This window comes from Oncorhynchus masou, chromosome 11, assembly GCF_036934945.1.
Source record: "Oncorhynchus masou masou isolate Uvic2021 chromosome 11, UVic_Omas_1.1, whole genome shotgun sequence".
Lineage (NCBI taxonomy): Eukaryota > Metazoa > Chordata > Actinopteri > Salmoniformes > Salmonidae > Oncorhynchus > Oncorhynchus masou.
This window is the reverse complement of record NC_088222.1, coordinates 19,648,597-19,654,949: the sequence shown is the minus strand read 5'-3', so window position 1 is coordinate 19,654,949 and position 6,353 is coordinate 19,648,597.

The window sequence follows — 6,353 nt, the reverse complement described above, 5'->3', positions numbered from 1 at the left end:
TGACTTGTTCATTTTAGTTCTTTGCTAGACCTGCTTGTGCTGGCAGCAATGTATCCTACCACTGAGATAATAATAGAGGCCCACAGTGGAGGCGTCATGATACCCAGCTGTCAAGCAGAGAAATGGTTCCTATCGCTTCTCCACCAGTAATTTTTCCCATAACGAATTTTAGAAACACTTCAAATAAGGGTGTGACATTTTGATAACCATGTAACTCTCTAACAAGGTGACTTTCATCAATATATTTGGTTCCATTTACTCAGATTCAAAAATGATAATTAACATCAAAGTAGGCATCATGCAAGTACTACAAAACCCTCTTGCACGTCATCTTTAACTGACACCTTTGCTAACAGGTATTGATTCAATTTAAAAACCTGCACAAGACAGTTCACATAATTGTCAATTCAAAGAAATGTAACCTATTTATTTATTACCACATTTAGCTAAAATTAGATAGTTAATCCAGAGATTCTTGCCTTTGTCTCGATTCGGCAGGCTCGTCCAGATCATAATGGCATGTGTAGTTCTTTATGATAGCTACATGAACATCTAATTAGCATTTCATTTTGGGGGGGAAATACAGGTGAAAATATTGAGAGATTTACATGGTTATCAAAACATCACACCAAGGTAAGCCTACACGAAACACAGCCCTTATTTTAAGTGTTTATAAAATCTAATATGGGATTTATAAAATCTAATATGGGAAAAACGAATGGAGGAAATGGTTCCACATTTTTTTCCTCCATTCGTTTTTCCCATATGGGATTTTATAAACACTTAAAATAAGGGCTGTGTTTCGTGTAGGTTTACCGTGGCGCGATGTTTTGATAACCATGTAAATCTCTCTCTCAATATTTTCACCTATATTTCCCCCCCCATCATTGCACCTTCTTCTTCTATGATATCATGGCAGTCCGGAAACAATCGTTTAAGTGCATGCCGCCACCTACTGTGCTGGAATGCACGATCAATCATGATCTGCCCAAATCTGTACTACCATGAAAATACAATTCAAAACCAAATTAAATCCCTACTAACTTCTAGCAGAACTAACCTGGAGCTAACCTGGTCAGAGCAATTTCCTTGTTTGAATGCTAGGTTTTATGTGTATTATGACTCATACTGTGGAACTCTATAAGAATGAGGCCTACAGCAGGATAAATACATGCTCCTCCAGCTCAGTGCCTCCAGATGTACCCCAACCACCAACTAAAATAATTGTCTGGTATATGTGCAATCATGAGTATAGAGAAGAAAAATACATGTTTAAAACTGAGAATTGTTTGCATGGTGCAAGAATGAATGCTATTAATTGATTATTTAATGTTATGGTCACAGCTTTGTAGAAACAAAACATACACAGCCTCTGCTCAACTAGAACATTCATAATTTGGGGGTCTGCAGTTCGCGAACGACATAGTGCTTATAGTTTGGTTTACACCAGCTCTCGAAGTTCTAGTAGTCCCATGTGTCGCGTCAGTAACAATGCATTCCGCCAAGTCATTCACAATCTAGTCCGTTTGAGGCCACAACTAGACCTCGTTTCAAATATAGGTCTATCAAGAAATAATCGTATTTGTATGCCTAGCAATTAACCAATGTACATTATTTAGAGCACACGTTTACAAGTCACAGTCAAAAATGACAGCTCCAATAAGCCCCTTATGGTGAACGAGAGGCTTGTAGAATCACGAGTTCTGTTCGCCAGTAGAGGGTCCAGCGTGCTCTGTATGTTCCGTAGCTATGGGCATTACTGCCTTAAATGAACGAAATGAGTCGACATATTAGTTTCTTTGACTGAATGAATCGTAAAGATCCGAGTCGGTAAAATGAGCCGAACTTCCCATTACTTGTCCATGACCACATTGCATTGTATGACATAGCCCTAACCTGTCTGGTTGAAAGCGCGAGAGAACTAAAGTCTTGATTGTATATAAAGCCCATGCTATAGACATAACGTTGAATCACATAATAACAAATAAATAAAAGTAAGAATTACTGTTCCGAATAATCGACTTGATCTGCTATCAACACTCCTCCCTGGCATGCGCATTTCCTCAAGTTTACAACAGCAATATGGTACCTCCAGTTGTAGTGTCGCCTGTCATCAAGGTAAATCTATATTTATTTTATTAAATTGTGTTGTATAACTAACTCCATTGAAATCATATGATGAATACAACATGTTATTGTTGTGTCATGTTAAAACAGATGTTTGTGCCGTTAGAAAGCTTACTAACGTGAACTTTCATATGACATTGACTGGTTAAATCCAATGAGGGTTAGCCAGCTAGCTAGCTAACGTTGACTAATGATATGCCTGCCATAAAACTAGCCAAACGTAACTAAATAATCCGGCCAAACCAAAATCAATGTTTATAGTAATTTAGTTCATTGACCTGTAATAATTATTGATAACAACGGGCTAATTTATAGACTTGCATGGCTAACTGGGGGCGTTCCAATTCATCTAAGAGGATACGTTAGTCTTGCTAGCGTGTCAGACTCTAACTTTGGGTGTGTTCGTAAATTCACTATGGGTGTTCGTAAATGTAGAGCGTTGTCAGATTGTCCCCGTTTGTAAATTCAGAGTTTCGCTCTCGGAGCGTTCAGAGCGCACACTGGACGCTTTGCCAGTCAAGCACCCAAGCTAACTGGCTAACGTTGGGTAGCTTGCTGATTAGCTACATCCAGACACATGAGAGAACACTTCACTCTGACCATTGTACTCGCCCTAGCAGAGCTGGTTAGGTTGATTTCATGTTATCCAGAGCGTTGGTGACTAACATGCTGACCACACCGCATACGCGAGCATTGCAAAATACATTTACACGTTATTCAATCATTGCACCCACACTGCTCGTGCATAATTGAGTTTCTGTGTGGCCAGCCGCTAAAATAGAACTTGGTTCTTTTTGTGATGCCCAAGCGCTCCCATCTCTTCATTGGTTTTTAGGCGTATATACCCACGTGAGTGATTGAAAGCTGAACTGAGGTCCACACTCGGTTCATCGTTATGGTAATGCACCGTAAAGGTGGTTGCCATCCGCCGTGTAAAGTCCAAATAAGAAAAATAAGCCTGAAGGAATTTACCATTTTATCTGTGGATTAATTGTTGGAGTAGAGGACCTTGTACATTTCAGGTAAAATAACAACCCAACGTTTATATCTCAGGACAAATTATCTAGCAACAACAAGCTAGCTAAATTGCCATAAATGTTTAATGCGTTTTGTCCTGTCCCCAAATTAATATAATTGGTTTAGAGTTTGTTTTGATATTTCAACCTGTGTGATCTGATCGTGTCTGGTGTGGGTGACAAAGGGTGTTGAGCATTTGCAAATTCATATTATTTTGGCGCTCGGTCACGCTCAGACGAGAGTGCTCTGAAATCGGGTAGATAACCAGAGCAAATTTACAAACGCGCCCTTTAATTAATTATTATGCCAAAAGACGATTGAAAGTCAACCAGTTTAGACAGATGTCAATACTTTTAAACTGGGTAACGTTAAATCAACTCAATTTTCCTTTATTTCAGACAGCAAGGTGGTCATTCTTGCTCATTGGCATGTTTTATGGCAAACAGAGATATGGTAAGTAAAGTTACGTTTTTATTTTATTTAGCATAAGCTCTTATCCAGAGCGACAAACAAAAGCAATTAGGTTTAAGTTCCTTGCTCAAGGACACATCAACAGATTTTTCACCTAGTCTGCTCGGGGATTCAATCCAGTGACCTTATGTTTACTGGCCCAACACTCTTAACCGCTAGGCTACCTGCCTCCCTACAAGATATAATATTGTGTTAATGTCACCCGAGGGTATTTTGAATGTTCATAATTGCAATGTTACTGAATGTCATCTCTGCATTTCCGTTAGACTATCTGAAGCCAAGAGCTGAGGAAGAGAGGCGTGTTGAGGAAGCAGAGAAGAAGATACGGGAGGAACAGGAAAAAATAGCCAAAGCACTTGCAGAAGGTAAATAGTAAACCCATCAGAATGTTAGGGGAGATGAATAGCTGATGGTATCATACAGTTCTTATCATGCTGGTATAACTGTTGATCTCAGGCAGCTGTATAGGCATAGCAGATTTTTTGACCAACCTTTTCTTTGCAATACTTTCTTTGTCCTCGATTAGGCGAGTTATAAACTTGTGTGTCCAGTTACAGGTGGTACTCCAAAAAAACAGAATATTCAGAACAATATTAATCAAGTGAGATTTTTTTGTATTTATTGGACCTTTATTTTAACAGTGTGTAAGTCTTTGTTTTGGTCATACTGAGACGCACTGTCATCTACCTTTACACTTGGCGACGTCGCATAGAAATTACTAGTTCCTGCAAAGATGCTGGAAAATGCGAGCTGTGCGGTAGCTTCGATGATGAGGAACCTTTTCACGTGGTGCAAAAGTAGATTTCATGTTTTTCTAAAATATTCTCTGGTTTTTGGAGTACCACCTGCAACTGGACACAGAAGTGTATAAGGCAATGGTGCCTCTCCTAATCGAGAATGAAGAAAGGGTCGCCAAGAAAAGGTTATTTGAAAAATCTCCTGCTATGCCTATACAGCTGCTGAGATCAACTGTTATCTCAGCATAAGAACTCAGTGATCCCATCAGCTAGAGGATGCTGTGAAGATGTAAGTGAAGAAATGTTTGATTTGAGCATGGAGTGTGAAGCATGTTTTTTCTTTTGTCCCCCACAGCCTCTGAAGACACCATCCTGAAATGAACTTATGGATCTACTCTGTCATGTTAGAATAAGAAGAAATGAATGATAAACATAATTATTTGAATGTATTACAGAATTCCTCTCTGGTATATCTGTTTAGATGGTAATGTGCTTACAATTATTAGTATAATACTAACAACTTCCAGTACTCTCAAAACACATCCAAAATGTGTTTTGACATCCAAATTCAACCAGATGTTGAATTTCTTTTACCCAGATGTTTCACAAATTTACTCTAACATTTTGTATAATTTTAATCTCAAATCAGAAAACATTTGTCTATACCCTTGTGTATTCTACTGACTAAATGGATAGGAATAAATAGTAAAGCTAACTGTCTGGTTCCCAGGTGTATACTGTATGTCTGGGACTGTCACCCTGCCCTTCAATGTTAGGAGGAAGGACTAGGTTGTAATCCAGGCCCAGTTTAGCATAAATCCCAGGATTCAGGTCATAGGCCAATCTAAGAAAGTGCTGAGTCAACACTACTGCCACACACTCTTCTGCCTAGGTTCAACCATGGAGATCAATAGGACTCTAGTGCCGAAATGCAGATGCCATTTTGGGACAGATAAATTATGTGATGTGTATGGGTTTAACACAGAATAGTCATCTACCTGGCCAATTTGTGATTACATTCATGAATATTTGACATGCACATACTTTTTCTATAATCTGAATTCATTTTGTTGTAACTTGTTCTTGCATTTCTATCTGTATGCTGCTGGGCCAGGGGTAACTTAGATACTTTGACCCAACCTCTGGCCATATGCATACAAACAGTAGTATATTTTACAAATGAGTTTTCCTGTTATATAAAACTAGCAAGATACCATTAGACAAAATGCATCCTTTAAAAATGAATTTACTTTATTTTGGTTATTGTAGATAGCACATACAGAGCTTCAGAATTCTGGTCATGTTTACATGCAAATATTTGTAACAGCAAATTGGGGAATAAAATGTTAGTTGCCATTTTTAATGGTATGGTTATGCAAATATAATTGCTGCATCTAATAAATGGGTACTTGATATTTAGTTTAATGTCGGCGCAGAGCATAACAGTAATGTTGCACTGATGTTCATAGAGAATCTATTTATTACCTATTAATCATCTGAAAAAATATACTATAATTTAAATATATTTACAGCAAGAGACTATTTACAAATGATTACATCTATCAAAGCATAGATACCCCATAGAGAGTGGGGCTGCTATAAGAACATGATTATTCTTTGTTCATAACGAGTACTAGGAGATTCTTTGGATCCACTGAGTCGGCTCGTATCAGAATCAAGGCCACTGGCTTCAATAACTACCGAGGGATGGGACTTTGACCATTATCCTCAGTGGACCATTTGGAAATCCATCCATATTGTTATAGATCATACACACACATCATTTGAGACATATTGTATCTTGTTTTTACCTTAAGTATGTCTTATTCAAATATTCTAAAATAGGCAGTGAACAGTTACATATTAAGAATGATTGTTTTTTCAAAATGTAGGATTTCTAGTTCAGTGTCGATAGCCAGGGAATGGAACAGACCTTCCTGAAAATGTCAACTCCTTTCTCTCCTATCTCAGTACAATACATTTTAAATGTACACACAGAGA